We start from the raw sequence: 7810 nt of genomic DNA on the forward strand, positions 1-7810 counted from the left end.
GATGATGGAGATCCCGGACAGAGATGCCACCCTTTTGTACATACGTTGTGGAGTTTGTTGTTGTCTTTAGGCTATAGGTTTTAGGGCTTCTTTTTGGCTTCTGTAAATACGTTTCATAGACTTTTGTTAGATATGTTCTTGGGTATATACGTTCCATAGATAGTTGTTGTTACAAATATTCTTACAATGTAAATGTGTTCTGTGTTTTCTTTGCTGTTTTTCTGAAAATAAACAAGCTTTATTTTTCACACCCCAGTTCTCTTTCCATTTGCTAAAGGCACAGGTAGCATTTGCAAAGTTGTGGTTTCCGCTTGCTCCAGGTTCCCAGGGCTGGAGGTCGGTGGGGGCGCTGGTACAGCCACAACCTTTTGTTTGGGGGCAATATTGGGAAGGGGGTGGGAGAGGGGGCACAGGGGGAGGTGGGACCCACTGAGGCTCCCCCAGGTCACCCCAGGACCCCCAGGCCCCGTCCCAGCCCCCCCAGTTCCCTCCACAGCCCCGGCTGAGGGGGGCTCAGCCCAGGAGCCGCCGTCGTTCGGGGCTCCCCCGAGGGCAGCCGCCAACGGGAGAGCTCCCGGCTCAGAGAGGCCCCAGCAGAGGAGGGGATCTTGTCCCTCCTCGAGGGCCCTGAAGGGTCCTTCAGGCCCCTCTGAAGAGGAGTTTTTCTCTTTTTAAGGATTTTTGGGGGGACCTCACCATTTCAAGGGTGTTTTTTCCTCCCCATTTTCAGGGTTTGTGGGGCCACAGCCCCACAAGCCCCTTTTCAGGGGTGATCATGATGGCTTTAAGTGACATTTTTCTGGGGGACTCACTCCAAGCCGCTGTAGGGATGTTTTGCCCCCCAGGGTGGATTTTTGGGTTTAAGGGCCCCCGCTCTGGTCGGGTCCCACTCTAACTCCCCCTGAAGAGGCCAACACCACTCCTGCTGATTCCGGCAGCGGAGCCCGGGGAGGGTTGGGAAGTCCTGGGAGGATTTAGGGGTACCTGGGAGGGTTTGGGGGTCCCAGGAGGGTTTGGGAGTCCCGAGAGGATCTGGGGGTACCCGGGTGATGCCAATGATGGTGATGGGGACCCCGTGCTGAGTATAAACTTCCCTGAAGAATTCCTGGGGGGGTTTTGTCTATCTCCAGGGTTTTTCGGGTCCTGGTGGATTTTGGGGGGATTCCAGGGGGGTTTTAGGGATTCCCAAAGGGGGGGATTGGGCAATCCCAGGGCAAACCCCAAGGCTGGTTTGGGGTACCTGCTGGTGACAGAGATGGGGAACCCCTGCCAGGACCGAACCTTCTCAGGGGGGTCTGGGGCGTGCTGGGAGGTCTTGTGGGAATTTTGATGTCCTGGGAGGGTTTGGGGGGTGTCCTCTGTGGGGTTTTTTGCGGTCTTGGGAGTTTTTGGACGGCCCAGGGATGGTTTTGGGGTCCCGGGGAGGTCGAGGTGTCCCGGGGGGTTTGGGGGGGTCCCAGGAGGGTTTGGGGGTTCCTGGGCGATGCCGGTGACTGAGCTGGGACCCCGTGCCGGGTATGAACCTTCTCACTGCGCACGGGCAGCGTCAGCGTGTTTCAGGGAGATCCTGGGGGGCCCGGGGGTCACCCCCAAAACCCAGGGGACCCCAAGTGCTCAGGGACCCCCCCAAACTCCCCCTCACCGTTGGATCTGCTGCAGGCAGGGGGGCACCAGCACTCGGCCCCCACCCCCACCATCACAGGCGGCTGTGGAAGAAATCTGGGGGTGCACGGACAGGTCAGGGGGACCCCCAAAGTCCTTGGGAAAGGGGTAAACACAGGGGAACTCCCAGGAATCCCCACTGGGGGCTTAGGGGAGATCCAGGAGGAGTTTGGGCGAGCTTAATTGTGTCACTATCATCAGCAAAGAGGACTGCAAGGGTCCCCGGTGTCCCCATTCCCAGCAAAAGGTGGGAAAACCCAGGCTGGCTGGGAATAGGGGGTCTCGGATGTCCTCGGTGTTGAGGAAAGGAGGGGCTGGGCGCTAGGAAAGGCAGGAATAGGGGTCCAGGGGGTCTCTGGGTGAAGGAAAAGGGGGCTCTGGGGGCTGGAGGGCCGGCATGGCCAGGAAAGGGGTGCAGGGCTCCCGGGGCCGCCAGGGGCTGCTCCCAGCAGGAGCCCAGTTGCTGCCAGTCACTCCCCATTATGATACAATTTGCCCCCAGCGCTGTCCCCGTTGTTCCCAGTGCCATCCAGTGTTTTCCCAGTTCTCCCAGTTGCCCCTAAATTAGTCCCAGTCACTCCAGTACGATCCCTGTATGAGTCCTGTATGATCCCAGTCTCTCCCAGCAGGGCCCCAGTCACTCACCCTTGTCCCCAGTTGCCCCCAGCGTGGTCCCAGTTACCCCAGCACATTTCCAGTGGCTCCCAGTGTGTCCCAGTCCTAGTGCTTGTTCTGGTGCTTTCCATGAACTGACTGAACTCTTGATTTATGAACCAATGCACTAGATGTGGAATCCTCTACACTGAACTCAGAAACAAATGCCCTCTGTCAGAGCATTTTCATCTTCTAGATCACTTTCAAGATGCCCATGGGGATGTTGCAATGATTATCACACAGCTCTCCATTTCTGGCTGCAGGCTCTGCAGATTCTTTCTCTGCATTCAGTCCGGCTTGCATTCCCTGACAATTCCTGGTACCCCTCATGGTTTCTTAGGGTAAAACAGTAACAATGAAAACCTTACCAATGGCACAACTGCCCAGCCCACAAGGAAAAGAAAGAACAAGCTGTCAAATCCTTCAAACATTTGCCCTGCTATGCTGCAAGAGTTGAGCTGCACACACGTTGTGGAAAGCCAAGAGAAGCTGCAGCTGGTGGCACATCTTGTGACAGAAGCTGCACCTTGTTCTCCAGGAAAGGTTCTTGGAAAGAGCAAACAGGAGTGTGGAGAAGATTCTGGGAAAACTGAAACAGCTTTTAAGAAATGAAATGAAAATGGCAAGAAACAACTGAAGATGTTTTTCTCTGTTTTTTTTATGCTCCTCTTTTCCATCTTGAACTACTGCTCCATCCCCTTAATCCAAATAGATCTCATCTCTAAGATTCATTACTTGGCGAATTTTAGACCCTGTAAAATACCATGAGCTACACACAGTTTCACAGTTTGCCTTCCCCATTTTCGTTTTGTTTTTTTTTGGGGTTTTTTTGGGTTTTTTTTTTTTGGTTTTTTTTGGTTGGTTTTTTTTTTGTTTTCTTTTGGGTTTTTTTTTGGGGTTTTTTTGTTTTTTTAATCATTGCTGGAGAGGTAAGTGCAGTGCCTGGGTAAGGTACAAATTCTGCATTCAGGGAATGTGCTCCGATAGGGTTTGATCCTCAGCGGGGACAAGGCAACAGCAGCGCTCAAGGGGATTCCTGTTCCCCTGTGTAGGAGTCCAGACTCTGGGTCTGGGCTGACCAGGGCAAAGTTCCTTTGGACAGGCTCAGGGGCTGCCCCTGGGGAGCGGGGGGCTGGGCGCGGGGGCGAGCGGGCAACGGAAAAACGGACACGGGGACAAACGGCCCCGGAGCTTCAGTTGCAGCGGCAGCAGCAGCGGCAGCAGCAGCAGCGGCAGCAGCGGCAGCAGCGAAAGCAGATAGTCTATCGACCCCCTCGCACTCCTCTCCCTCTCCCGCAGTCCCGCACCCTCTCCTGCTCTCCCTTTCACGGTGTCCCCTCCTCTCCCAGTCTCCCTCTCCCCTGCTGGCCTGGGCCATGTCCCCAGCCCGTCACCGGCCCCGTCCCCGCCCCGGTTCCCGTCCCCGTCCCCGGCCGTCCCGCCGGGGTCTCGCCTCCGCCCGGCTCTGGCCGTGCTGGCGGTGGCGCTGCTGGGCGGGCATCAGTGCCTGGAGCTCGGGCGGCACCCGCCGCCCTCTGGCTCCGCCTGGCCCGAGCCCGGCCCCGGCCCCGACGTGGGCTCCAGTCCCGGCCCCGGCCCCGGCTCCTCCCGGGCCCCGCGGAGGACACACGCGGCGCGGCCGCTCCCGCCGCCCCCGCTGCGGCTTCCCCGGCCCGAGCTCCGCCGCTCGGCAGCGCGGCCGTCGGCCCCGAGCCGCCGCTGTCCCATTCCAGGGACAGAACGCCTCGGGGGGGCCGGCCCGGGGCGCTCGGGGAGCGCTCGGGGGCCGCTCCTTGCCCCGGGCCGAGCGCTGACAGCCCCGTCCCGCCCGCAGGGAAGGCGCAGGAGGAGGCCCTGCAGGAGCGGTACCGGCTGGGTTCGCTGCTGGGCAGCGGCGGCTTCGGCAGCGTCTTCGCAGCCACGCGGCTCTCGGACGGCGCCCCGGTGAGCGGCGGGGCCGGCGGCAGGCACAGGAGGAGGGGGCGGAGGAGGAGGAGGAGGAGGAGGTGGAGGAGGAAGGGAAGGAGGGGGAGGAGGAGGAGAAGGAGGAAGGAAAGGAGGAGGAGGAGGAGGGGTAGGAGGGGAAGAAGGAGGAGGAGGAGGTGGAGGAGGAGGGAAGGAGGGGGAGGAGGGGGCTGGGCAGGGCAGGTGGCGAGCTCAGCCCGCTGCTGCTCTTGGCTTGCAGGTGGCCATCAAAAGGGTGCCAAGGAACCGCGTCCGGCACTGGGGCGAGCTGGTGAGTGAGCGGGGCCAGCGGCAGAAGCTGGGCGGGGATGAGCCGAGGCCCGGCAGGGTGGAAGCCACCAGGACACCTCGAGGGAGAGCGGGCGTAGGGCCAGCGCAGGGCGCAGAGCATCCCGGGCCGGGTGAGGGGTTCCCGACCCCCGGCACGGCATCAGCCCCACTGACGGCATCGCGCTCCTCCCGCAGCCCGACGGCACCAGCGCACCCCTGGAGGTCGTGCTGCTGGCCAAGGTGTCCACTGGCTTCCCCGGTGTCGTCCAGCTGCTGGAGTGGAAGGAGCTCCCCAGTGATGTCTTGATGGTGCTGGAACGCCCGGAGAGGTGCCAGGACCTGCACCATTTCATTCAGGAACGGGGGTTCCTGTCTGAGGAGTTGGCGCGGGAGCTGTTCCGCCAGGTGCTGGAGGCCGTGCGGCACTGCACCAGCTGCGGGGTCCTGCACAGAGACATCAAACCAGAGAACATCCTGGTTGACCTGGCCACCGGGCAGGCCAAACTGATTGACTTTGGCTGCGGCACCTACCTGCAAGACACAGCCTACACTCGTTTTGCAGGTGAGCCCACGCAGGGGTGTGCTCTCAGTCCCGTCATCTCAGGGCCCAACACCTCACAGCCCAAGCTGGGTGTGGCAGCGGGGATTCTCCCTTTTGCTGCCCTTCATGGCACTGAGATTTCAGCTGAGTTGCTTTTGAGCAGGGCTGGGTGGGGAGACAGCTTCCAGCCCTGCTGGCAGCCTTTGCCCACCACTCTGCCCAGGACTGGGGCTGGGGCTGGGGCAGCCAGCCTGACAAAACACCCGTGGGTGGGGGTAGCAGAGAGGGGGGCCGGAACCTGTGTCCCAGCCGGTTTGGTGTGCAGGTGACAAAGGGCTTGGACTGCTCCACTCACCTGGTTTGGTTTGGATTCATAATGTTTTTGGGGCAGTGCAGGCAGGGAGGATGAGGGCATGGTTTTCCCAAGCAATGAGTGGGTTTTTTCCCGTCATGGTCGGGCCTTGACAGGACTTCTGCTGCCCTCTTCCAGCACCAGTGGCTTCTTTTCCATCCCCGAATCTGTACACAAGTCCCAGGTGCTGGTGAGAGGGCAGCGGTCACCCCGTGTGCCACTGGGGCAGCCCCCACACACCCAGGGATGCTGGGGCCAGGCTCAGGGAGCAGCAGCGTCCCCCTGATGAACCCCATCTGTATTCCATAGGAACACGGTCATACAGCCCACCAGAATGGACCCAATTTGGCTGGTACTACGGCAAGCCAGCTACCATCTGGTCCCTGGGCATCCTGCTGCACCAGATGGTCTGCGGGGAGCACCCTTTCAGGAGGAGCCAGAACATCAGCTGGGACCATCAACTCTCGCTGCCACAACGGCTCTCTCAAGGTGGATCCTCATCTCTGGCCACGGGGGCAATACCAGTGCTGGGAGACAGCAGCAGCTCGTGAGCATCCCGCTCTGGCAGCTGCTGAGGAGGTGGCACATGTCCTGCTCTCCTGCTCTCCTCCAAAACAGGGAATTGATGGGGACGTTTAGGCCCAGCTCTGAGCACATCCAGCATGGCCTGGGCACGGGAATAGTGGGGCAAAGCCAACAGGAGCCTTCTCCAACTGACCGGCGGTTTCTGGTTTCTCTGCCCAGAGTGCCAAGATCTGATCAGGCGGTGTTTATCCATGCTGGACTGGGACAGGCCCTCTTTAGAAGAGCTGTTCTGTGATCCCTGGCTGCAGGATATTGATCTGCCCTAGAAGAAGGGAGAGAGCCACAGGCACGCTTTGATGCAAGGCCCTGGTAAGTTGCAGCTCCACACATGCCTTGGCAATGAGAAGCAAAGGAACCCAGACATTTTGTCCTGCCTGTGTCACTGCCCAGGGGTCATCAGATGGGAACACGCAGCCCTTGTGCTGGAGCTCAGCTGCTCTGCCTAGCACTGGTGGCCACCATCCGAGCTGGTTTTGCTTGTCCTGGTTCCCTGACAGCTGGGGCCCTGGGCAGAACCCTGACAGCCTGGGCTCACCCCAGGGAAGGAGAAGGAGCCCCTGGAGAAGCTGTACCAGGTGGGGCTGCTGCTGCTGGGGACACGGAGGATGACATCAAGGATGACAACCTCTTCCTCCACCTGGTCACCGGCAGCTGAGGATGATGGACTTTGATTCTGGCACCTTCTCCAAAGCCAGGCTGCACAGGGAATGTGCAGATGAGTCCACACGCAGGGGGATGCTCCCAGATTTGGGCATTGCACAGCCTGGCCAGGAACCAAAGGTTCCCCCCTTTGCTGGGGCGGATGCAGCTGATCCTTCAGTCCGCTGCCAGGCTGCTTTTGGCAGGGCTGGGGGGATGGGCTGGGGTGCTGATGAAATGGGAGTGGGCTCCTGGCCCTGCCAACAGCCCCAGCACCCACCGTGCCCCGGGCTGGGGCTGGGGCAGCCAGCCCGACACAAACAAACCCCCATGGTGGGAGCAGAGGTGGGACTCCAGAACCTGTGCAGGGGCTGCTTTGCTTTGCAGGCAAGGAAGGGCTTGGGCTGCTCCACTGCCCCTGTTTGCTTGGGATCACCGTTATTTTGGGGGGCAGTGCAGGGGGGAAGGGAGAAAAGCCTGGGCTTCCCTCACCTGTGGGTGGGTTTTTCCCTGGCATGCAGGGGTTGGGCCTTCCTCAAGCCTCTGACAGAGATAAGATTTTGGACCTTTTTTCTTGTTCCCCTTTTTGTCTGTAATCTATTTTCAATCATTTGTTGTGTGTTTTTCTAGAGGAAGCTTTCCAGGTGGGGTCCAGTCTGGATGGGGAAGTGCTTGGGAGCAGCTGTGGCGTGGATGGGCCGTGCCCTTGGAGAAGGCTGAGGACATCGTTTGGGACCAGCTTTTCTTCCAGCGTGATGTGGGTCTTGTCTGCTTGGCATGGTGGGATCAGAGCTTTGGGGAGATGGCAGTGAGCACAGGAGCATCCTGCTCTGGGCAGCTGCTGAGGGCTGGATGTGCCGTGGCTGGCTGCAGGCTGGGCACATGTCCTGCCCTCCTGCTCTGCTCCCAAAGGCAGCAGGGATGGGCAGCTCTGGGCACAGCTCTGGGCACGGCCAGCACGGCCTGGGCACCGCGGGCGGCTGGGACAAGGGGACAGGAGCCTTCAGCTGACGGGCGCTTTCTGGTTTCTCTCCTTGCAGCCGGGCTCTGCGGGTGCTGAGGCTGCTCTGGGCTCTGCCAGGGCTCTGCTGGAGCTCAGCACCGGGCCGCAATCAGCCAAAGAAGAAATGGGGTGACCTGCA

General features: G+C 60.1%; 1 long non-coding RNA gene across 1 annotated transcript; it reads left to right on the forward strand.

The window, feature by feature from the left end:
• Positions 1 to 5757: 5757 nt before the first annotated feature.
• LOC137467782 (uncharacterized) lies at positions 5758 to 6668 on the forward strand. Its single transcript, XR_010995621.1, has 3 exons — positions 5758 to 5933; positions 6189 to 6338; positions 6527 to 6668. It is a non-coding gene; the product is annotated as an uncharacterized lncRNA (long non-coding RNA).
• Positions 6669 to 7810: the final 1142 nt, after the last annotated feature.

This window comes from Anomalospiza imberbis, unplaced genomic scaffold (assembly GCF_031753505.1).
Source record: "Anomalospiza imberbis isolate Cuckoo-Finch-1a 21T00152 unplaced genomic scaffold, ASM3175350v1 scaffold_79, whole genome shotgun sequence".
NCBI lineage: Eukaryota > Metazoa > Chordata > Aves > Passeriformes > Viduidae > Anomalospiza > Anomalospiza imberbis.